Source organism: Mus musculus, chromosome 14, assembly GCF_000001635.26.
Source record: "Mus musculus strain C57BL/6J chromosome 14, GRCm38.p6 C57BL/6J".
Classification (NCBI taxonomy): domain Eukaryota; kingdom Metazoa; phylum Chordata; class Mammalia; order Rodentia; family Muridae; genus Mus; species Mus musculus.
This window is the reverse complement of record NC_000080.6, coordinates 99,667,213-99,693,217: the sequence shown is the minus strand read 5'-3', so window position 1 is coordinate 99,693,217 and position 26,005 is coordinate 99,667,213. Positions and strand designations below refer to the sequence as shown.

At 40.3% G+C, this 26,005-nt stretch overlaps 1 long non-coding RNA gene across 4 annotated transcripts in view; it reads right to left on the bottom strand.

The window, feature by feature from the left end:
- Positions 1–3,899: 3,899 nt before the first annotated feature.
- Positions 3,900–26,005, bottom strand: part of Gm34061 — a 110,853-nt gene continuing 88,747 nt past the window's right edge. Inside the window, exons 2-5 of one of the 4 annotated variants that reach the window (XR_003951002.1) lie at positions 25,619–25,724; positions 10,583–10,715; positions 5,934–6,659; positions 3,900–4,708 (exon numbers count right to left, since the gene is read on the bottom strand). This is a non-coding gene — a long non-coding RNA (predicted gene, 34061). Of the gene's footprint in view, positions 4,709–5,933; positions 6,660–7,922; positions 7,995–10,582; positions 16,236–25,618; positions 25,725–26,005 lie in introns of those variants that run through there. The other 3 variants (XR_001781412.1, XR_874891.1, XR_383696.2) reach the window with 3 other exon arrangements.

Sequence of the window (26,005 nt, the reverse complement as noted above, 5' to 3'; positions counted from 1 at the left end):
CTTATGCTACAAAGGGGTGAGTTTGAGAATAGAAAATTTCAAAGCAATCTAGGAGACCACTAAGGCTTGAGCGTTTATGTTCAGACCCCAATTTAAATGTTGAAATATAATCGCCATTGTTGAGGGTATAGGGTGATCTAGCCATGCAGCTGGAGAACTCTGAAGAGGGATGAGTATCCTTAGAAGGACTTTAAGAGACCAGAGTTCTCCCCTGAGCATGATGTGAGGCCACTGCCACAGGGCACCTCGGTATCAGGAAATGGGCCCTAATTAAGCCAAGATCTCCAGTGCTAGGATCTTGAATATCTCAGCCTTTGAATTATGAGAAATAATTTTCTGTCATTCATGAATTTAGTATGTAATATTTTGTTACAGCAGCACAAAGATACGAAAGATAACTTCCAGAAGTTGAGCGTATATTCTTGGTACAGACGTACCAGTCAAGGGAGGCTAGTAAGGGGACATTCGGAAACCCATTGCTAAATCACCTTCTAGCCTAGATGTACAATGCTCCAATATGGGCTATGCTCAACTGTGATTCAGGGCATCACTTCTTTGCCAATTTAGAGAATAATAAATACACTGTAAGTGGAAAATTATCTCAAAATTAACAGCCAAGTTTCCTCAGAAAGAACAATCTCTTCTTGTTGTAGTGCTAAGGGGGCACTGAAGAAAATTTGCAAAGACCAAATTTAAAAAAAAAAGAAAATCTCCCTCGACTTTTCCAGGGTGCAGAAAGTTAAGGGCCAGTGCTCTTTACATAATGGCGGTGCTGATTCAGTCTCTTGGATGGAGAGCTGGAAACTATAGCAGAGCTGGGAATGAACTTGGGGAAAGTCCAGACGAGAGAAGTGGGAGTCCCGTCAGACTGGTGGCCATGCAAATTTGGAAACTAAAGCCTCATGGCAAGTGATATTAGGAAATATTCCTTAAGGTCAATTGATCCGATCATCAGACAAGCTATTTTTAATAGCGTTTATAAAACCCTCCATATAGTCAACCCAGGGTGGGACACTAATTTCCTCCTTCCTTTATCTTGGCAGGATATTGCCATAATAGGTTTCCCACAAGGAACTGCCAAATTCTAACATCACGGTTATTATGCTCAGAGCAAATAAAAATTATTTCACATTTTCTTTTACCCAAAGACCAATCATTATTATTACTTACCCATGATATCCTCTTAACTGTATTTAGTAATATTGTGTATTTTTAAGCACGTTAATATATATTTTCAGAGCTTTGTGGTTTCTTAAAGCTCCAACTGAAGAGAGTGAAGCTCACTAACCAGTAACGCAGTCCATCAGATGGACTTCAGAGGTCAGCAGGCCTTCTGAGGAAAAACAGAGCTTTAAGAACAAGTTGCCTTTCTGCAGTCCCACCAGGTAAGTGTGGGCTGTGATGACAAGAAGGGCTGAGGACTAAAGGTATCCCTGCCCTGGAGTAGATTGTGTCACTTTCAGTTTGTTTACTACTGCTGAGCAGAAGTTCAGAGAGGACCACCTCTCAAAGCATCCCAATGGACAACTGTACCTCAAACTTACTCTCCCATGGAAAACCAAGTAAGAAACATGGCCAGTCCAGAGATGTAAGGTACAGGCACCTAGAATTTACGTAATCCACACACCCATCTCCAAAGCCCAGACAATGTGTCACTTTAATATTTAGTCCTAGGAAGCTGCTTTGATCTTTCATTATGAGTTGGAGGAAAAAAGTGAAAGAAAACACATTGTTCTCATGTTTCTCCCTGAAGTGATGATACTCTACATTAGGTGCTACCAAGTTCTTAATGACACTCGGGGTTTGAGCTTTCTAGCTCCATCCATAGCATCATGGCCTTTAGCCCTGCACATAGTAGCTCAGTAGCACTAGTGTGTGTGTGTGTGTGTGTGTGTGTGTGTGTGTGTGTGTGTGTGTGTGTGTGTGTGTGTATGTTTTAACTTCAACTTTCTTTCAACCATATGGATCCTGCGAGAATTAAAATCGACACCAGGCTTGGTGACAAGTGCCTTCTTCCCTGAGCCATCTTCCCAGACAACTCTTGTGGCAACTTAAACAGTTTGGACAATAGTTTTCTGCTCATATGGTATAATATAGCTGAAAGAGTATTCTGGACCCAGAAAGGCAAGAAAACAAAGTCTTTGATCATAGCAATGGGTCATCCACATTTAAGGGCAGAGCTAAAAGAGATTTCAAAGGAAGGCACACTAAAGACAAATTTAAGCATAAAAAAATAAACTTTGGGCCAGGCAGTAGAGGCACAGGTCTTTTACTTCAGAACTCAGGAAGCAGAATCCAGCAGAAGAGGTCAGCATGGTCTACAGACCAAGTTCTGGGACAGCCAGGGCTACACAGAAAAAGCTTGCACAGAGAATACGCATGGTATGCACTCACTGATAAGTAGATATTAGCATAAAAGCTCCAAATAACCAGGATACAATTCACAGTCCACATGAAGCTCAATAAGAAAGAAGAAAAATATCAAGATACAGTCACAATCAAAAGCAAAATCAAACTCCAACTGTCCAATGTCTGGGAACCACTCACGATCTTCTAGGCTCCTCCAGGGGCTTGGGGTCACTTCTCCAGCTCTGCCCTTTGTAGTACACAGCTTGTCTTCTAGGCTCCAGCTGCCTGTACTCCACTGCTGCTGCTGTTCTTGTGGTCATCTCATGGTACTGGCATCTCCAAAACACTGCTGTCTTCCACGGTAAGTAGACTTCACAAATAGCCTCTGATATGCTCTCTTCATGGTGCCAAGCCTCATCTCCTTTGCATGACCCCTTCAGTTCTGGGCCATCAATTGCAACTGAGGCTGCACCTTCACCAATGGCCTTCTGCGGCCTCTCACAGTGCCGAGCCTCAGCTGCTCTGCATGACCCCTTCATGCCTTTAAACCAAGTACCACCTGGGTGACTCTTACACATTACCAAGTCCAGCCACAACACAAGGTACAACCTTGGCTATCTCTGCAACACAGCCTCTGTGCTCTCCAAAAAAAAAAAAAAAAAAACCAAAAACTTCCCAGAAGATTTCACCTCAATGATGCTGGTCTCTTCTTAATCACTGCTAATTTCTTTGCTCGAGCTAACCAGTATCAATAATTCCAATAATGCAAAGTTTTCACTTTAGTATTTCTGGTATCTTGTTGATCACAGCTGATTCGTCAGCCCTAGCTAACCAAAACCACAGGATCTTCCCAATCAAAATAGCACTGGCCCTGAAAAGAGTCTTTAATCTTCCCTCTGAAATTTCACAAGCCAGGCCTCCATCTTCTGAACTGTTCTCAACATTATCTTTCAAGCTCCTACACAACATCCCACAGAGCTCTAAACACTGAATGGATCTTCTAGCCCAAAGTTCCAAAGTCCTTCCACAGTCTTTCCCAAAACATGGTCATTTGTCTTAGTCAGGGTTTCTATTCCTGCATAAACATCATGACCAAGAAGCAAGTTGGAGAGGAAAGGGTTTATTCAGCTTACACGTCCATGTTGCTGTTCATCACCAAAGACAGTCAGGACTGGAACTAAAGCAAGCCAGTAAGTAACATCCTCCCATGGCCTCTGTATCAGCTCCTGCTTCCTGACCTGATTGACTTCCAATCCTGACTTCCTTTGGTGATGAACGGCAATGTAGAAATGTAAGCTGAATAAAGCCTTTCCTCCCCAGCTTACTTCTTGGTCATGATGTTTGTGCAGGAATAGAAACCCTGACTAAAACACAGAGTTATAACTGGTGTTAAGAAAGCATCATTGTTTTAGTCCATTGTAAAAATCTAAAACTGTGTGACTGAGCAGCATTAATATCTCTAGCAGAGAAGGGAAGGCTGCTGTAATTCTGTTGCATTAGCCATGCTGATAAAATGTTTAATTGAATCATAACAGGTAGACCAAGAAGGCTGTTCCACAAACAACATAAACAACAGATTTATTTTTGCTGAAAATATACATGATATAATTATAGGTCTTTAATAATCCCAGAGAAAGTTGAATATGACGATAGAAATTAGACAAAGACAATATGCCATTACTTAGTTCACTGTTTGTTACTACTTTGTATATTTGCTGTATACAAACTACATTCTAGTCCAGTAAATTTCTTAACTCAATCCTCATAGATGTTGCACAATTATCCAAAGCAAAAACAAAAAACAACATTTTTTAAAAGTATACGCATAGACCTTCCCAAGCCTTCCAAGTCATGGCATATTCCTATGAAATGCCGGTTTTTAGCTGTTACTTTCTTAGCTTTATGGTTTAAAAATATACCACATCCCAGGAAATCTCTAATGAAATGAAAGCTGGATAAAGTACTGAGTGTAGAATCTGACGTCTCTGTGAATCTATCTAAATAAACCACAGTAAGTAGTATTTACAGTCAATTATGTCTGTATTACAGTCAATATGAAAGTCAATAATATTCTTACCTGATATTTTTAAATCCTTTTGGGGTGGCCCTCTGCCTTAGTTTGCCTGAGCAAACTAAGAGAAACTGAGAGTTTCTTCCTGCCATTCATGTATAGTTTGTGTAATCTTTCCATGTCTTTACTTTGGAAGGCATTGCCAGCTTTAACGACAAACACATCTGCTCTCTACGAAGCATTTTTCACTTAACATTTTCCTGGGGAGCCAGGGAAACACAGTGCAACAGGAGGTGTTGCAGATCTCAACTGCGAGCTCAGCAAACTGTCTAGGTTTGTAACAGGACTCTGGAAAGTTTGGATGAAAAAAAATTAAGTCAATATTTTATTAGTGGATCATCGTATAGCAACACAGATAAAGCAAGACAAAAATTTTCATTAAAAATGTTTCTGTGTATATGTGTGTGCGTGTGTGTGTGTGTGTGTGTGTGTGTGTGTGCCAACTTGTCTGAATGTGCCTAATGTGTGGGCGGGTACCTGGGGAGAATGGAAAAGAATGTCAGAATCCTTGGAACTGAATTTATAGGTGGATGTGAGCCAGTTAATGTCGGGGCTGGTCTCCTGCAAGAGCAGCAAGTGCTCTTAGCCACTGAGTCATCTCTCCAGTCCAAGACAGAAGTACTTACAGAACCAAGAGTTGGCCAAAGCCCAAGGAAGACTCTACCAGATAACTGGTGAGCAGGTTCACTGGCAGTTACTAGTGGACTGGGAAGATGGGTCAAATTATAGTATAAGTACAATTTATATTAGAATAAGTATATTTATACTCTGCTTTCCAAAAATAATTGCTAAAATATAAAAACTAAGGGACATTTACTTAGGTTTCTAGAAAGTACCATCCATCCATCCATCCATCCATCCATCCATCCATCCATCCATCCATTATTCATGCTAAAGTTAGAACCAGGTCCACTAAGATACATCGCCACAATTCTTTTTGCCTTTTATTTTGAAACAGGGGATTTGCCTTGAGTTTTTTTGTAGAACAAGTAGGACTCAGCCCTGTAATCTACTCCCTCTAGTAGTTGATATCACAGCCCTGTGACAGCAGGTGCAGCCTAGAATGTGATTTTAAAAATCAAAGTATTATATGATCTGCCCTCACCCACTGAATTTCTAGTAGGAGTCACCAGATAGCTCACTCTGAAATCGTGTATGTTGGAGACAAGTCTATTTCATAGAATTAAGTGAGGGTGTTGCATGGAAACGCCCAGTGTCTAGACTAGACTATTTCTTCCTTCCCTCCTCTCTCTTCTCCATAGTTCCCACACAATTTGTAAAACCTCCAAAGAATTAAGAGAAACGGAGATTATGGCTTCTGACAGTTTAAAACAGATTTCTTGATTTAAATCTATTTTAATAACTTACATAAGTTATAGGAATAGTTTAGTCAGTTTAAACATTAATCTGCAAAGCATGATATACTATTTTTATGATGTCACGACATACGTTAATCAGAACAGCAAACACTGTCCTTTATAATATCATCATTTATTTACTCAGCCCGACTTACCAGGAAAGACAAAATGGGTGTCTTGGCATGGAACAAAGACACAGAAAGAACAGAAGGTCAGCGGTGCCAGGCTCTAGAGTAGACTTTGAAGTGTAATGATTCTTAGGAAACCACAGTCACACAGTGATTGTGAATCATGGTTATTTCTGTCTTTCATGGACTCATGATGCATAATCTCCCAACGTTTAAAAAAAAAATCTAACAATCCAGGTGCCATTTTCTCTTTAAATGTTTGTCACTACTTAATGTCCAAGGAGTCTGGCCCCAATTTCTTTTAAAATGCCAGTTTTGTTTTAGGTCTTTCAGAGTATGTGAGCAAAAGAAAAAAATGCCGAAGGAAAGAGTTTGTAGATTTCACAAAAACAAAGTCTGTAGAAGAAGGCCTGCTTAGAAGCAAACATTTGAGAAGAACATAAAGACTCCATCTTAGATCAAAGCTCACTGTGGTAAATACTATTCTTGAGCTCTTATGGTCAATTATATATTTTTTCCAGTAGAAACATGATTAGAGGGAATTTCTGTAATAAGACAATCAGATGGCAAGTGATGAAATGCATTCCACCCCATTGATGACCAATGACATTGAACTCAATACAAAAATTGTACATCATTTTCAGCCAGTAGACGGGTGGAAATGTTTCAGAACACTTAATGCATGTGCTAGGGGTGGGAAGGCCATAAGCACGTGTTATCTGCTGGTAGTGAGTTTCCATCAGCAAGATCCTTCTGCAAAGAAGAACATAAATATGCATGAAAAGCTCTATCAACATACAGACCCCTCGACAGTGACACCCCTACTCTAAGTATTTCTCCCTAGGATTGGATTGCACATGAACACAGGGGAGAAAACCAGAAGGCACCCGACTATCAGTATAAAATTAATTAAATAAATATGGTGCATGTATCTAGGGAATACCCTTCATTCATTAAGGATGCAAACTTATATTTTATTGATATACAATGAAGCCAGTGTGGAGCCAGAGGTGTGACTGGGTGGTTAGGGGCACTTCCTGCTTTTCCGGGGTCCGAAAATTCAGTTCCTAGCCCTCACATATGTTGGCTCACATCTGCCTGGATATCAGCTTCAGGATAACTGACATTCTCTTCTGGCCTTGGTGGGCACTGCATAGACATGGTATATATGCATGTGTGCATATATACCACACACACACTACACAAGATAAATATAAGAGCAAAGATTTTTGTTTTAAGTTTGTATTATTTTTAACTGAAAATGGTACTTACAAAAAGAATATTGAATTTGTAGCTGGTAGCATGTTTTGGAAAGATGTGCATAAAGCCCGGAGACAGGATTATGCAGTACTTTTAGTTTCACCGTTGTGTAGGTCTATCGTGTCTGAATTATTTATAATCACAATAAAATTAATAAAAGTACATAAAACTTCCCATTATGAAAGGGGAAATGCCCTGGAAAACAATTTTGGTTAGGTGGATTAAAATTGGATACCCTGAGCAGAAACACAGCCATATTTCTGAATCCTAACTCAAACCTCAGTATGCACCATATTGGATGTTGTTGGCCAGTTACAGTAGGGAATTACGTTAGAAGGAGACCAGTAGCTCAGCAAGGGTCATATATCCTGCCGACGACGTGGAAGAGCTCTGTGGAGTGCCTGTCCATTCTACAGTCCCTTAACAACCCAGAGGTGCTGGACTGAAGCTTGGCATCTCTTGGTTTCTTTCTTAGCACTGTTTCTTCTTAGTATTGAGTGTGAGATGAAATTGCAAGAATTCAGGAGAAAGAGGATCAGAGTGGAATGGAAGATAGGAACTGGATGATTGCAGCAAAGGCCACAAGTTGGGGAGCAACACCGTCAGACCCATACACTTGCTGCTATTTTTATCTGTGGGGGGCAAAGAAAGTCACAGGACATGAGCCCAAATGCCTGTCCTCCTGCTCCATATACAAATATTTCAGTCAAAATATGCAACCCTGAGGAGGGAAATGAGCCAAATAAATACACACACCTAGCTGAGTCCTTCACAAAGGGGCCCTCAGGGTGTCTCAGCAACTCATGATTAGAGGTTCTGGCTCTGGCACTGAAACGGTTCATGAAAAACAGTTAAATATGTTTTCTTAAGAAGCAAGTCAACGTGTCAGAAAAATATGATTGTCCTAATCCAGTTTAACTTTTAACCTCAATAAATAAGCAAGAGAAGTTGCAACCTGAACCTTTCTTAGCAGCAAATGTTTCTCTTCCTTCTTGCTCCCAATGAGACCTTCCTTTTTATCCTGGGGATAAAGGAATATTATAATTCATCAAAATGTTCTCCCCGCAGGAATCTGGACACCTCCAAAAGGGAGCTAGAAAAAAAAATCATGGACCCTATTTTCAAAAATATTTTTTCTTTGACAAAGCAAGGAAAGATCCGAGCTCAATCTGGGATGAGGGCTAAGGATTTGTACAGAACACTTTGCCAGACCGTCTGTCCCCAGGAGCAGTAGGTTGGGTGAAATTAGGGGCCTGGGTGACTTTGCAGTCCTGATCAGTTCTCTTCACTGCTCTAGGAAACTACAAGAAATGGTTGCACTAGCTAGCCGGGGAGACAAACACTCCAAATCCCAGCACTTAGGAGGTGGAGGTCGGAGGATCAGGAGTTCAGGATGACCTGTAGCTACAGAATGGGTTCAAGCCCAACCTGCATGAGATCCTATCTCAGTTATTTTTTTAAATATTTATTTATTTATTATATGTAAGTACACTGTAGCTGTCTTCAGACACACCAGAAAAGGGTGTCAGATCTCATTACAGATGGTTGTGAGCCACCATGTGGTTGCTGGGAATTGAACTCAGGACCTTCGGAAGAGCAGTCAGTGCTCTTCTTAACCGCTGAGCCATCTCTCCAGCCCCCTATCTCAGTTATTTTATTTGTAACTTTTTGATTTAGAGCTGGAGAGATGGCTCACCCATTAAAGGTTTACACTCACAACCAAAAGAATATAACGTTCAGTTCATTGTGATATATAATTAAACAAAAGTATGAGAGAAAAAAATTATAAATCAATGTGTTTAAAATGAGTAAAATAGAAACATAGTAATAAAATTAACGCACCAAGATAAAAAACTAGACTGTGACCCAGGGAAAGGTTCACTGATTACATTTTTTATGATCTATACACTTTTAACCTCAATACAAATCCTTTGTTAGTATAATCTCGCACGATGCATGTTCTTGCAGTCTGTAGCTAGAATTTGTGCCTTTCTAAGGGTGTCATTTGGCAAATCTTCATTCATTTTCGTGTAAATCAATTTACTATTTTTCCCTATGGATTAACATCTATTTATCCTGCTTTAGAAATCCTTGCTAATCTAGAGACATGAAATTCTCCACAGATCATTTATATTTCCATCTCTTTGTATCAGTCCATCCCTGTGTGTCCCCTGGGACACTGATACCCTCTATCTTTCTAGAAGGTTCTCCGCATCTCATCTCATCTCTTTGACAAGTTTCCTTTGTTCCTGGGCCTTTCCTTTGAATTTCTTCTACCTTTCCACACAATAACAGAAACACTCTATGCTTCCATCCTGCCCAGCTTTCCAAGCAAGGGCAGACCCAAGATGCCTGGAATAGGTTAGAAAGTATGGTCCTGAAACATACGTCATTTGGAAAGCCTTTTTAAAAAATAAAACAAAATAAAAACAAAATTCACTGGCAGTAAATATGACAAATTTAGAAAGGGCCCCTAATTCCTGCTTGGAGCCAGAGCAAGTGATGGTTTTGGCCATCGGGTCACGGTGTCGTCTGCAGCCCGAGAATGTTGCTTTCTCCTCTTATGTCTCCCTGCTCAGGGTCCTGGAGTTCGGGTGCAGTGCCATTTTGAAGTCATTGCTTTTAATTCATCCACCTAAGGTCACCACCCCTTTACCACACATGCGCAGTTTTCAGATTTTCCCTTTCATCTTTTCTCCACGTCTTTTACCTATCTTAAGTCAGTAGCCTTTCTGACTTGAGCCTTTGGGCTCACTTAGAGCCACTTCACATATTCCTGTCATTTACTGTCCAGGAGGAAGGTGAGTCCACTGCCGCTGTCTCCTTTTTTTGTTTTAAATCGGCCCTTTGGTCCCGTCCCCCTCTCTCTACCCCTTTGATTTCGGGCTTGCTTGGCCACAGCACCTCTCACGTGGTCTTCCGGAGTGATTACCCTTCCTTCCCACGTTGGTTAGTTAGTAGCTGTAATCAAACTGCCCAAGAAAATGACTCCAAGTAGATTTATTTTGGGTCTGTGGCTTCAGGGGTTCAGACTATGGCTGCTTGGTCCCCGTGTGCTTAGGCAGAACATGGCAGTGGGTCTATAGAGTGTAGACGTCTGTTTGCCTCAAGGTAGACATGAAGTAGGACACAAGAATATAGGAAGGAGCCGAGGCAGGATATATTCCCCCATCAACATGTCCCCCAGTGACTGCTTCCTCCAATGAGGACCCACCTCCTAATTTTCACCCCATCTAGTAATGCTAGCATATTGTGAATCCTTTCTAAGGTTAATTTACTTATTAGGTCAGAGCCCCCATGATTTAATTATTCTTGAGATTTCCCTCTCAGGCACACCCAGAGGTGTGCTTTCCTATGTTTGGTGTGTTTCAGTATAATCAAGTTGATCATCACCATTAACCATAAGATTTACTTACCCCAATTCTGTTCTCCACCCACTTCAAGTATATAAGAAACGGATCTCCATCGGTCCATAATGAGCATGGTGTGCCCAAAAGCAGCTCTTGCTTTATCTTCATCGCTTATCCTTCTAGCAGTGCTTTATGCTGCCTTTACATGGAAAAAGAACAAAAGCTTTGAAGTTTTTGTGGGTTTTGGCCTCTATGACACTGCACTCTTCCGATTCCTTCCCACTCCCAGGATGTGTGCACTCTTCCACTGTATGGCTGACTCCTCTTCTCTGTTCAGTTCTAAATAAGTGAGCAATCCAGACTTGGTGCTACGGGTGAGCAACCCACCTTCTTCACTCACTACTGAGCTGATCGCTCTGCGGAGGTGGCACTTACAGTCACATTGTACCAGAATGCGAGTTTCCACCCCTTCCCAAGTCTCTGGATGTCTAGGGTCGGTATTAGTATCCTCGCTAGGCAGCAGTAACAGTACCATATGCCAGGTTGTTAAAATGACAGAAATCCATTGTAGACAGGCTCTAAGGGCCACTGGTCTGCAACGGAAGTGGTGACAGGAATGGTCTTTTGAGGAAGAGTGTTTCTTTCCCCTCTTGTAGCTCTAGTGGCTTTGGGTTTCTTATGATTTATAGATGTCATATGCGCCTTGTATCCACACCACTTCCATCCTTTTCCCTCCATTGTTTCCCTGCTAGGGTACACTATATACATTCTTCTATTTTTTTATGATCTTGCCCCTGTTGTAATTTACTGACAATAGTTTCACACACACACACACACACACACACACACAAACACACACACACACAAAGAAATCCTCTCGTTCACACACTTGGGAATCCCATTAAAAACACAAAATCAGAACCAAGGACCTGTAGGAAAAGGTGGGGGAGGGGGGAGTAAAAATAAAAAGTAAAAAGATAAAAATAAAAAATAAAAAAATAAAAGGAGGAAGAATAGAAAAGGCCCAGACATGCCATGGGACAAGGAAAAGGAAAGTCCATTTTCATGTTCTGTTGGCCATCTACTGCTGAGCATTGGACCTACATAAGAGTAGTGTATTTCCTCAGTGAGACTCCTTTGGAGAAAACTAAATTTCTATCTTCAAGTAGTTATCAAGTACATATTGCTACTGGCTTAAGGATGGCAGGCATGAACCTGCTTTTTCTTTCAATTCGGTCTCCATCTGGTGCAGACTCACTCAGGCCCCACCTGTGCTGCCTCTGTCTCCGTGGATTCCTATGCACCTTGGGCCTGCTGTGCTTAAAGGGTCTTGTTTCTTTAGTGTCCTCCATACCCTCTGGGACTAAGGCTCTCTCTGCATCCTCTTCAGAAGAATTTCCTGAGCCCTGAGGAGAGGGATTTGATAGAGACATTCCATTTAAGAACTGAGCCTTCCAAGGTCTCTCACTATGGATATTGCCTGGCTGTGGGCCTCTGTATTTTTACCATCTGATGTACCAGGAAGCTTCTTTGATGATGGCTGAGCAAGTCACTGATCTATAATAATAGCAGAATGTCATCAAGAGTCATCTTATTGCTTTATTTTGGGGGATGATGTTTTGTATTGTTTTTTTAACAATAGTATTTGGATACCCTCTGTCCTTTGGCTAAATATACTTAGTTTCTTGGTCATCCAAACAGTGTTGGATATGGCTTCCATCTCAGGGAGTGGGTTTTAAGTCAAGTGTAAGATATTGGTTTACTACTAAACCGATAGTGGTCTGTACCACCTCTGCACTAGCATATATATCAGGCAGGTCACCATTGTAGATACAAAAATTTGTAGCTGGGTTGGTGTATATGTTTCTCCTTTGGTAGCTAACAGAGTAGCTTCCTGTACCAAAGATGCATGTAGGGATGAAGGCCCTAATTGCTAAAGACAATACCTCCATGTTCAATGAGTTGTGTAGGTATTGGCTTTAGCAATATGGAGTAGCCATCAGTTTGTCAGAACTACCTGTAGTCTTGGCAACAGCCCGGGGTTGTTTGGAGATACCCATGGGAGCCCTTTGGCCCACAACTCAATTAGATGTAACCCATTACTGGTACTGAAAGCTTCATTTAGTGACAAGAGATGTCCAGCTGGGGCACTTTTTCACCCATTACTTATCAATTTCATTTAGATCCTCTTCATATATGTATATTTTTCAGGAAGCATTTACAATGTTAGGTTTCCATAGTACCCCTCAAACGACCCTTAGTTTTAGCCAGGCCTCTGTGTACACATGACTCCATGTATTCTGTTCTTAGCCACCTCCCTTCCTTCTCCCTCCCTTGCTTGATATAGCTCTTCTTCCACTTTGAGCCGAAATAAACACTTCCCCCCTACTTTTCATAAGATGTTTGTTCATAACAACAGAAAACAATAACTAAGACAGCAATGGAGAGAATTATCAAAGACTGTTGGTTTGCCAAGGATGTCAGCCTTAGAGCAAGTTCCGAGATTCACTAAAAGGTTTTCAGTGGGAAGCTAAAAGCATGGTGAGTTAGGTGACGTGAATTGGTTAGAGGTGAAGACCCGGAAAGGGTAGCACTAGGAGATCAATGGCTGATTAGAACTGTCAGTGAGTGGAAGCAAGGAGGTGGGGCAGGATAGGAGAAGAACACTCATAGATTTAGAGTACAGTCTGCCCAGTGAGCTTCTCTGGCCAGATAACTTCTGGGGGCCAGAGGCTAAGAAAATTCCCCTTTGTTTTGCAACCCTCTTTCCACACTGTTTCTGTCTCTCCACCCTACCCTCACCTCCCTGTCTTTATTTCCTTTTTTTTTTTCAACACTATTGACTTCACTGTGCTCCCTGCTCTCACCCATTGTATCAGCAGGTGACTGTGACTCTGTGGTCCTCCAAAGCTAGGCCCTACCCATCAGGATCCCTGAAAACTCTCTTAGAGATGTGCTGTTAGTAGGATGCACTCCAGCTTAGCCAGAAAGGAATTCTGGAAGTATGTATAAAAGTCTCTGTTGTGAAGTTCACAGAAGAGTTTGATGTACCTTAAGCTTTTAAGGCCACTGCCATAAACTGCATCTGTGTGCCGAGCTTGCTTCCCAGTGAGCTCTCTGGACAGTTCCATGTCTGATGTTCCCCTGAGCCAGAGCTTGGTACCTGCTCGTCATGTTTATCATCTGCTGTCTTCCAAGGCTCCCGACTCAGCTTTCCCAGAAGATCTTTCCTCATCACTTTTCTTCATTTTTCATTGAAGCTTGTTTGAAATCTCTTCTTTACTCTAATTGGTCTTGTGAGGTACCCTGGATTTGTCTATGACGCTTTTATAATAAAACTAGTTGAGAAATAACTCTCATTGTGTGTCGGCTGCTTGATTTATTACTGTCATTTGTTGTTCACCTTCTGTGACTTTATCTGTTTAAGATCTTTGCATTTTTTGTGTTAATATTGGAGCTCCTATATCAATATATCAACTGGACGTAGATATGCTATTGATCAAAGTTTTTGCAAATGTCTTCTGGTACTGTTGGTGTTTGGGCTTGTTATTTTGAGTGCTAGCAGAATTTTGAAAGTACCATAATCTAGCAAACTGCTAATAAAGGTGTGTCTTTATTTAAAATATTCTCTTGCATAGAAGTTGGGAAATTAATATTCCCGAAGAGTTAAAATTAATTATGTATTGTGTTTTCTAATGCTTTTTCATGGCTTAAGATACATTCAAACACTTTTCCTGGCTCCTTTTGGTTTGTGATATAACACACCATAAGGATAAATATACTCCAAAATACCTACTAGCTAATAGTTTTTGCTAATGTTTATGAAAGCTTTGAGAGAGAGGGTGGGAGCAGTAGAATATAAAGGCTAAGATGTGACTCTGGGATCTGACAGCCTGGATTTAGATATAGGCTGAAGCATTAACTGGACATGTTGGCTTGGGAAAATTAATCTACCTTTCAGCTCTTTCAGCCTCGCACTGTCTTTCAGCAGTCACAGAGAAGATGAAGTAAGCAATTTCAGAGTCTCACATATAGAAAGCAACCTATAACAACTAGCTTTGTAGCATTTCAAAATTCATGAGGTTCTATTTCTGTCTTTTTTGTTTTTTGTTTTTTGTTTTTTTACCAACAAGATGTATAGCTATTTTGTTTGATTTGTTATTTTCTGGGTCTAGGCTCTTTCAGTGTGGTCTAGGCTCTTTCAATGTGGTCTTTTCTCCACAACTTTTGGTCAGCAATCAAATATGAAATACTTGTGTTACTTGACTGGCTTGGTGAAGCAGCAAGCACACTAGTAGACAGACTAAATGAAGCAGCTTGCAAGAGGAAACGAGAGAATTTGGAATTCTATGTTATGAGCAGGTGGGCTTTGGCAGGTGAGGAGAATGTAAGAACTGTAATAAAGAAAGTCTGTGTAGGAAACAGGGATCAAAGGCTCCAGTGTGGGGCAGAGGGGGTGGTGGTGAAAGAAACCACATTGCCTTACAGGGTTAGTAGCACAATGAACATACAAGAAGAAGCCAAAAGGCAAGATGCAAAGGAAAGAAGAGAAAGAAGAAAGAGAAAGACATAGTTCCACCCACAACGCTCCTGCCAACCCTGCGATCAGAAATGGATCCAGCTAAATCCCTCAGCTTGTCTTTGCACCCACATAGCCAGAGCTGAGAAAGACAAGTGAGGCATGTACCCCCCCCCATTCTGTCCTAAGCTCTGTTCTATTTTGCTGAAGTTCTTAAATGCAAAGAGACTGAGCTTTTTAATTGGCAAGGTGTGTAAGGTATTATGTCTTGCTCTAAAACTTTATCACTGCTTCTCATTGGTTGGTACCACGCAACAATTTTCAATTTATACTTGCATAAATTTTTAAAATCATCTGTATTCATTTTCAAGCACAGCTTCAGCCCTTTGACCATTATTTCAGAAGGCTCAACCATTTTGGCTTTGCTCCATATTTGAAATTATGATTTGTGTTTCCCAATAGATTTCCACTCAAATTACATCTCAACTCCTAGCCTTTGTTTTACATTGCCTGAGAGCACAGAAAGTTACCTTTTGAGAGGGGAGATGCATATTGCATTGGAAAACTATGCTGTGCCTGGTCTTTGAGTTTGCCTTAAGGCCGATTTATGCCACTTAAAGTAATCCAGTATGCTCTTTGGTAATTGAAATCCTTCCATTACCTTCTCTCCAGCCCATTTAAATATTTGTCTCTCAGATGCAATTACGTCAGGAGGTGAGCCAAATGGTTTGGGAAAGTCATGGGTACTTCCACAACAAGACTGTTGGCTCCCAACCAAAAAGTTGGCTCTTGATCAGAATTCTCAGCCCAAGTCTCTTCTCTTCATGTCTCCTGTTTACAGACTGTGATCTACCTTTCTCGGGATTCTAAGACAATGCTCAGGAAAAAAGTTACTCGATGCTCTTGGTGGCAACCACGAAGAAAAGATCCCCTCAGATTTCTTCATTGCTTGATGTCTATAAAAATAACTCCCCTTTAGCTTATTTTCCTTCGACCCTTTTACATCATGAAAACAATTTCAAATATTTGTATTTATTCTAAACCTTATAAGTACAATTTTAAGGAGGACCCTGCCCCATAAACTCAATTAACAGCACTGGGAAATGTCCATGCTAAAGCACCAACAGTACCTATTGACTGTGCTTAGATGTTTATTACACATATAGAATGCTGCTGGATCACAGCGTGCAGAATAAATAATTCAGTGGAATGCATAGAGAAAACTAATGATTCTGTATTCTAATAACTGTTTTACGGGGAGTTTTTTTCATTAAGCTCTCAAAACTACCTCATACATCCACATTTAGATGATGTAATGAAGCTATATTTAACTGTAGAACTCTCCTTACATGCCAGATTTCAAATCTGCTTCTAAGTAAATGTCCTTTTGCGGACTCATTATGACTATTCCTGTCTTCTTTCAAAACAAACCCATTACTGATGCTCATTTCCTTTCTTCTTCTGGCTTCTGGCTGTTAGATTTACACCTCTTCCAACCAATGCTGTCTTGGCCAATTGCACCAATCTCACAGCCAAGAACAGGGCTCTGAAGCCCGACAGACCTGGCCAGAGAATACCAGCAAATGTTTTCTTCTGGGGTCTTCTCGAGAAACAACCCCAAAACATGATGCGGGTAAGAGTATAATGCGCTAGTATAATGAGTAAGTTACGAGTAATCACTAATTGACTATATGATTAACAGCAGACCCTCTTTTTTAAAATTTAGAAGGTTCATACAACTAAGTCATTCAGACATGTGTATCCCAATACGAAGATACATGTGAAATACTGATGTAGTAGTCATTGCAACTTCCACGGGCCAGGAAAACCAAGTTATAATTCCTACTGACAATTAGTTAACTTCTATAGTTACAAATCTCCTCAAAAGATGTGCATTTATTGAACTCCAAATTGTACTTTCAAGCAGACACTGCCAAAATACTCCAAACACCCTCAAGAACGAACATATGCACCAGTCAATAACTGAACAACTGCATGGTATAGTCGAGGGCCATGTGATGCACTGCATCTCTTTGTCTGATGTTTTACCTTCTTAGCCTTCCCTGGGACCTTGGGTGATGCCCTTTAATGGTGCTGACATCTAAGTTAAAATTGTCCTGTGGAAGTTTGTAATACACTAATTTATTCTATGGGTGGGTGGATACACACATGCTATGGTGGCTGTGGAAGTCCAAGATCAGCCTAGGTTGTCTCCTTCCAACTTGGTTCTGTCTCTGACATATGACAACTCAGGTTTTCAGGATTGACCTTTTTGTGGCTTTTTTTTAATTTAATTTAATTTTTTTTTACATTCCTGAGAACTCTGACATTTAAAAGCACAAAGTTAGCCTTTTCTCCTCAGTATAAAGCAGGTAAGGAAATATATTGTTTCATTTAATAGTAGTTCTCTCTGATGAGTGCTTTCCTACAGTCTGAAAAAAGTATATGGAGAATGATAAAAAGAAACAAGTCTTAGGTTTTGAGTTATGTGGTGCTCTGCATAGAATGATGGTCTCTCCTGACACCCCACTCTCCACGCCTGGATGAGAGTCCCTCTGATCCATTGTATCCAGTCTCTCTATAACCCGAGTAGTAATTAGTGATCAACTCAGTAATCAAACTGTTTAAATGACAGATGGTCAAACAACCTCTATCATACCAAATAATAACTCCAACATATGAAAGTGATGATTACAGTAATTAGAATGTTATGTGAGTTGTATCGTTGCTGTGGACAAATATCTGATCGCAACAACCTAAAGGAAATGGCACAAAGACCCGGGGCAAGTATGACCTTCAAAGATATTCTTCCAATGAGGTACTTTCTTCAGCTAGGCCTCAACCTCTGGTGTTTTCATGATCTCCAAAATTATTGACACTGGCTACTCACTAAGCATGAGTATATAAGACATTGCATATTCAATCCATAAAAAAATGCCTTTCAAAGAAAAGCCATCTGTATTTCCTTAAAGAATCATCTCATGCCATCACAAGAAGAGGTAAAGAGAAGAATATTCTGAGAGAGAGAGACAGAGACAGACAGAGAGGGGGGGGGAGTTTTAAATTTAGTAGCAACATTAATGAGCACAGAAGTTTCATTCCAAAATTCTAAAATTTTGTGGGCTTGAACAAATGTCTCAGCACAAGATGGAATCCAAATCCACATCTTTCGGAATCTGCATTCTTCTAAAGATTTTAGAAGAATCAAGTTTTAAAGGTGTCTGAAAATAGAGATATCAAGTGCCCCCACAAAAGGTCCACGAGTTATTGGTCCCCAGCAGGAGGATCAAATCACTGACGGGTAATTAAATCGTGAAGCACTGACCTAAACAGTGGTTAATCAACTCACTGATTCCCAATTTGACGGCATTGTTGGAAAGTGCTGGAAAAGTTCCGAGGTAGAGACGAGGAGGGAGCAGTAAGTCAGAAGTAAGTCTTTTTATACACACACACACACACACACACACACACACACACACACACACACACACACACACACACACACACCGAAGGAAGTTCATTCCAAAAGCAATTAAGTCACATTCTTGAAATTAAAAAAAAAAAATTCCAGGACCACAAAAAGACAAACATAATTTGAATTCCCCATTTTAGAAGAATGCTTGTTCTTTGAAGTATGGACTGATTTAAACCTCAGCTCCCAGAGTGATGAAGGGCTCTCCTGGTCTCTTTGGCAGCTTTAGGTAGAGAATGAAACCCTGGATTTGATCACTACACATGAATATTATTTATGAAGAAAACCCACTTTTTTTTTCTACTTCTTGTGTCTTCTCATTCCAAGGCCGATCTCTGACTCTGAGGTGGGAGTTTTGTAATCTCCCTCAACAGAAGTTGCTCCAGGGAAAATTTAGAAAGATCATTGGGGAAATTGACTTTTTTTCCCCCAGAAAGTCAAAGAACAATAAGAACATGAAGTTAAAATATTCAGGTAGAAGCAGGAAACACATGGGACCAAGTGTCAAAGAAAAGTCCTAATGTAGCTATGAAGGGTTGCCAAAAATCCTTGGGTAGTACAGAAGCTACAGTTGAATTGGGACTCTGTCATTCAGGTCTCCTGAGCTATCAGGTATAAAACAATGTCTTTTCATGAGCTTCTCCTGGGCCCCTGTCATTCTCCAGCAGTAGAAATGACTGCATTGCAAATACTCAGTCATCCATTTATCCTTCCATTAATGGAAGTCTTGTGCCAAACCCGATGTTGTGTGCTTCAGATACAGACAACATAGCCTCATCGTTAATGAGTGCACATCCCAGATCAGAAATCAGATATCAGTAATTACAGTACAGAGAGGTGGTCCCAATAATAAAGATATGGAATGATTGAGGAAAGAAGATAATTAACTTGGGAGAAACATTTTGAGGCAAATATTGAAGGCTGAGTTTGGGGTGCATAGTAATCTAGACAGACAGGATGAGGATTACAAATAGCAAAAATGAAGGCACAAGACTGTGATAGTATTCATTATGACTGTATTGGTTCCAACCCCTCCTAAAATAGGGTCCCAAGTAGAACATTTCAAATTCTGGTCATAATAGCCAAGCCATGGAACACAAGTCTGTGGAAATGTGGCTTCAAAAGGAGAATTTCCACTGGGATGAGCCCTCCACAACTCTGCATTTTGATTGGCTGTGGTTTTCGGTAATGGTCTCCATCTGCTGCCAAGAGAAGTTTTTTGTTTTGATGATGGGTGAAGACTACACTTATTTGTTGGTATGAGGACAAATGTCTATAGATCCTTCTTAAGGATTGTGCTAGTTTAGTAAATTAATGATTGTAGATTCTCCTCCAAAAACCGTTATTTCACTAGCACTAAGAAGTTAGCTCTGTTTCTAGACCTAAGAGTGTTTTCACTTTTGTTGGGTGGTTGTTAGTCCAACTAGAGAACAGATTGGTTACCACCGAAGTAGGTGTCATTTTCAATGGTCCTTCTTGGTACTCGTTTTGTGTTACTTCTCTCACTATTAAGACAAAATACAGGAAAAAGGAAAGAAAGAAACAGTAAGGAAGGAACAGTTAATTTTGCTTGCGGTTTCAGAGGAAACAGCCCATACTGGTAAGGCAACAGGAACCCTAGCTACTGGACAGGGAGTGGCTGGTCACATTGCAGTCAGGATGCAGACAGCAATGGATGCAGGTGTTCACTTAGCCTCCTCTTTATGCAAACTAGAACCGCAGCTGGGAAATGGTGAGGTCTCCATTTAGGGCTGTTCTTCTTACTTTACTTAATCTAGATAATCTCTCACAGATATGCCCAGAGATTTGTCCCCATGGAGATTTGGAATCCAGTCAAATTAACACTCAATATAAACCATCAAAGTATCATATAATCAATGGTGGGCTCAAAAATAGTTTAGACGAAGCAATGGCATGATTAGACATACTTTTCAAACTCTTTCCTTTTCTTCCATGTTGCATACACATATGCTCACGTGTGTGTGTATATATATGTGTGTGTGTGTGTGTGTGTGTGTGTGTGCTCATGCATGTATATGTATGAATGCAGGTGTGAAAGTATATGAAGTCCAGAGTTCACCAGACAGAGCTTTCTTCAGTCACTCTCCAAATTACTGTGCTAAGCTGGCTCCCCACTGGTTTCTAGAGACCTGCCTGTTTCAGCCTCCCAGCACCGGCACGGGCATTAGAGATTTGTGCCCCTGGGCATGACTTTTATGTAAATGCTTCAGCTCCAGCTTAGATCCCCTGGCTTATGCAGTGGACACCGGCTGAGCCAAATCCCAGCCCTATGCAGTGGACACCGGCTGAGCCAAATCCCAGCCCTATGCAGTGGACACCGGCTGAGCCAAATCCCAGCCCTATGCAGTGGACAATGGCTGAGCCAAATCCCAGCCCTATGCAGTGGACACTGGCTGAGCCAAATCCCAGCCCTATGCAGTGGACACCGGCTGAGCCAAATCCCAGCCCATTGTTTTGCTCTGTGACTTTAAAGTTTTCTTAATACACTATAGCAGGTAATCACATAAGAGTACATAATAATGTGATTCCCTCAAATGTATCACATTTTAAAATAATTTCAAATATTGATTTTTAATCCAGTAACTCAGATTTTCAAAACTTAAAACAATCAAAAGATTGTACAATGAATTATCCCAGATTGAAAGCATCTATTTTAAATATCTGTACCAAACAGGTAATCATTTCATTACCTCTTTCAAGCATAAATACCACTCTTTTTTGCCAAGTGGAGGTGTTTCACACAAGTGCAAACATGAATGCACACACCATCATACACAGTTCCATAGTCAAAGTCTAGGAAAAAAATCCCAGTATGCATTACCATGTTAAGACTTAATAACCTCCCGGGACTGGAGATAGCACTTAGCAGTGCAAAGCACGCACTACTCTTCTAGATCTGGTTCCTAGCACCCACAAGGTGGCTAATGACTGTCTGCAACTCCAGTTACAGAGATTCCAACACCTTCTTGCCTCTGCAGCCACTGTAGGCCTATGATGCAGATGTGCATACACCCAAAATACCCAAAACACAAACTAAAAATAAATTTTAAGATCTTAAACATCACTTAAAGTTTTGTTGTTGTTGTTTTCACTTGTTTGTTTATTTTGAAAACTATCCTGTTAAAATACATACCAATAAATACTGCCCAGCACAGAATATCCACCCTGGTGGTCCATGCCTTAATGTCCCACAGAATGGAAAATTCATCTATGAAGGAAAACAAGCTCACAAAGAGGCTAACTAACCCATTAATATCTAAATCATGCTCCGGGTATCTGGATATCATGACATGGCTACCTTGGTGACCCTAAATCTATCCCTAAGGCCTGTGTCTTCCCTTACCTAGTCTGCCTCCCACCGATCAATGCATGCCCACACACTGGGGTCCACACTGATAAATAGGTGACTATTTATGGAAATGTCAAAGAAGATTGGAAAGGCAAGCTGAAGTGTCAGAGATACTTGGGGATCTTCAGAGTGGAAATGGCTATTGGAGGTGGCAGAGAAAACATGCAGACCATTGGCCAGAGGCTGAAACCAACCCTTCAGACCCAACTACATCATGTGAAGATGATGAAAATCCTGATTTCAAACCTAACTTCCAGCTCCTGGAGAGTGTAGATCTGTCAAGTTGTAAGACAGAATATATTTAACTTAGCAGTGTGTTAGCTTGATTTATTGTTTGTAAACATCTAGACATATGGTATACGGGTCTCTGCTAATATTCTTGAACTAGTTCCACAGGGTTTATTGGTTAGCACATATGGAATCATGAGCAGCCAATGAGGAAGAGTGAGGAAGGAACATTTACAGGAATGAAGCGTTTTTTAAACAAACTTGAGGAAAAGCCAATTGTTCTGTCAATAGCACACTCTCTTGTTAAAAACATCCTTATGGCAATTGAATTTACAAAAGCTGTAACAGGGACATAGAAAATCAATCATAAACCTAAGCCCACACAGTACTTGCTAGAGAGCTTTAGGATCAATTAACTCCCAAACAGTGTTCTCTTGCTCATACCCTGCTACCTGAAACTAAAGAATAATGAAGTGGTTTTGCTTTTGCAAAGTAAAAAAGAAGTATTTCCCCTAAGACAAATGCATGTGCATGCAACTAAATAACAAAATTTGATTTTGTTATTTGAGTCTATAAATTATCTCCTGATATATATGTATATATATTTTCTTTTTTCAAAAATAAGCTGAGTTCTGGGTCACTTCCTAGATACAATGTTTTTTGTTAAAAGCACACTCTGTGGTGGGCAATAAAAAGCCACTGCTTAGCATTGTTTTGTATTATGGTTTAACACCTAGTAAACTATTATAACCATTGAGTTTAGTCCATTTTTAGGAATACGGAAAATCAAAAACACATTAATAAATAATCATTAGTACAGTAAATCATTACTATAACAAAAATCAATAGTATATAATGGCTAGACCTGAAAAGCTTAAAAATATATTAAATAAAACTTAGCAATTCTGGTATTCAATCTTCATTTTTAACTTGGTTATGAAAGTGCTTGCTCCCGGAAAGGTTTAACTGAAGGGAGAATACCCATGCTGAATGTGGATTGCGTCTTTCTCTGGCCTGCAGTCTCAGCCTGCCTAAAAGAGGGAAAGAGAAAGCACTTTGAGCACCAGAGTTTAAGTTTATCTCTCCCGCTCTCTGCTCCTTGGCTGCAGGTACAATGGGCCATATTCTTCACATGCTCACAGACATGACTTCTGTGTCATGATGGATTTCACCCCCTTCTAACACCATGACCTAAAACAATCCACCAGTTTTTTGTTGTTCTGTCAAATATTTTGTTACAACAGTTTCTATGAGTTCAACTATGTCATTCCCAGATTGTTCAGCCCTTTACATCCATGTCTTTTAGCTCTTACGTTCGTCCTTTACCCCCCTGATTAAGGTTCATGAACATCTGTCCATAGGCATAAACATAAATACTTAGAAGGTGGTTGACAGTATTTCAAATTAGCTAAACAATAATATTACAACTTTGGGTTCTTAAATAATGATAGGACTACCAATATTTGGGGCCCTCTTAGAGATAAATCTTGAGTTATAAAATGGCCATTGAGCCCTAGGAAAGGCAACAGTAGAATTTTTTTGTATTAAAATTGTTTAGGTATCAAGTTGACTAGGGGTGGGCTATTGCTGGTTGATCTTCATTGTCAACTTGATTGGGTTTGGAAATACCTATGAGACACATCTAGGAGTATCTGTGATGATGTTTTCAGGGACGTTTAATGGAGCAAGGAAGACTGACCCTGCATGTTAACAGAACCATCCAATTGAATGTGGTTCTGCACTACATAGATGGGGTTGGGGAAGGAGGGGAGGAGGAAGCCTGCAGATCATTCGCTTTTATCTCTTTTTGTATCCTAACTGTGAATGCAATCTGACTAGCCACTTCATGTCCCTACCTGGAAAGGTATCCCTTCTTAACCTGAGGGCTAAAATTAATTGATTGTCATTTAAATTACCAGGCACTTTGACACACTTGCAGAAAATCATGCACTTGAACTAGAAAAGAGTTTTGCTATCAACTTAAGTTGGTATTGATTAAACACAAAATGTTAGTGATAAATTCCGAAGTATGTTAAATAAGATAAGTTGAAAATGATTAAATAGATTTTAGATATTTTAGTAACTTATAAGTAACATTTCAGGAGAGAAAAATATTTATTTGGCCATGGTGCTACATGCCTGTAATCCCAGAGCTTGGAAGATAAAAAGAAGCAAGAGAATCACAAAGACAAGGTTAGCCACAGATAATGAGTTTGTGGGCAGCCTGGGATATATACAGTGCCTTTTCTAGTTCTAACATGATCAGGAAATGAACACTACCACATATACTTGTCCCTGTGTCCTGAACACACATGTCTGTGAAGACATCATAGGCTAGCCCATGATTCCTTTATTTTCCTAGATCCACTCAGAAATTCTGATTGTAGTTAGACTCAGAATTAAAATGATGTGTGTGAAGCAATGTCCCTTCTCCACTAGACATTGACAAATAGGACCCTGAATTAAACAAAGTATCACTTGACTTCCCTACATAGTATCAGGCAATCTGAGGATGATAGATGGCCAACAAGACCCAGTACCCCTCATCCTTGGAATGCCCAATCTCTTTGCTAAATATCAGTGAAAGGATTGTACACCTAGGACACAAAACACTCTATTGTTGGAGCCTACTATGGAAGACCTCCTCACAGTCTGAGAGCCATTGGTCTAGAGAATGACTGCAGGGACAATAGTCAAAGGCATCACAGTGTTCAGGAAAGGCAGTGAAGTATTAGACACAGCTGTGGCACTGGCCCATCCATATTGGAAAGTCTCCTCTGGTATTGGCCCATCCATCATTTGTCCTCCTCCTGGAACTCCAAGGGCAACAACAGATACTAACTAATACCAACAAAGTAGCTAGGACATTTAAAAATTCAGTAATCACTTGTAAGGATTTGCAGGCATAATTGGGTGTTATCTCTGTGGAAAACTAAAGCAGGGTATGCCTTCGATTTGTAGGCTGTCTGAGAACATGAAGATATTGGTATTTATTATCAATGAGGTCATATATGCATCAACTGGAGCATTTTGTAATACATATAAATATACAATTACATGTGTGCTACATAGCAATTTAGGGGAGAAAGGGTTTATTTCAGCTCACAGTTTGTTGGTATATCTACCATAGTAGAGAAATTATGACAGCAGGAGATCAAAGCATCTTTCACATTGAGTCCATGGTCTAGAATTGGAGCAATGAATGTTTATGCCCATTGGAGTTCTCCTTTATTCAGTACAGAGTCTCAGCTCAGGGAATAAGGCCATCTAGCTCCCCTAGTTCCAGCAAATTGTCTCATCTTAATTAACCTAATCAAGATAATCCCTCATAGTCATTCCCAGAGGCTTGTCTCTTTGGTGACTCTATATCCTGTTGGATAGGATGAAGTGATAGTAAAAATTACTGGCTGTTTATCTAAAATCCAACTATACCTGGTTGTATTGTCTTAATCACTGCTAAACTGCTGTGAGGAGAGACACCATGACCAAGGCAACTCTTAGAACAGAAAGTACTTAGCTGGAAGCTCATTGACAGTCTTAGAGACTCTTCCATGATCATCATGGCAGAAAGGAGACAGGCATAGCACTGAAGCAGTAGCTGGGAATATCGCATCCTAATCTGCAGGGAGAGAGAGAGAGATAATTAAAGATTAGCATGGGGAATTAGACCACAATGACTAAGTTACAAATTTCATAGCAAAGAAAAGATTTTGCAAATTTTCCACACTCACCTGGTTTGGGCCACTTCTTTTGAGATTCTCTGCTTGAAGCTGAGCCTAACATGGGCATTTGAAACCTCAAGCTCCCCATAGCACTCCAACAACAAGGTCACACATACTAGTTCTTCTTATAAAGTATTTGCTAAATCTCTATCAATCAAACAGAGATAAACTTCCCAGC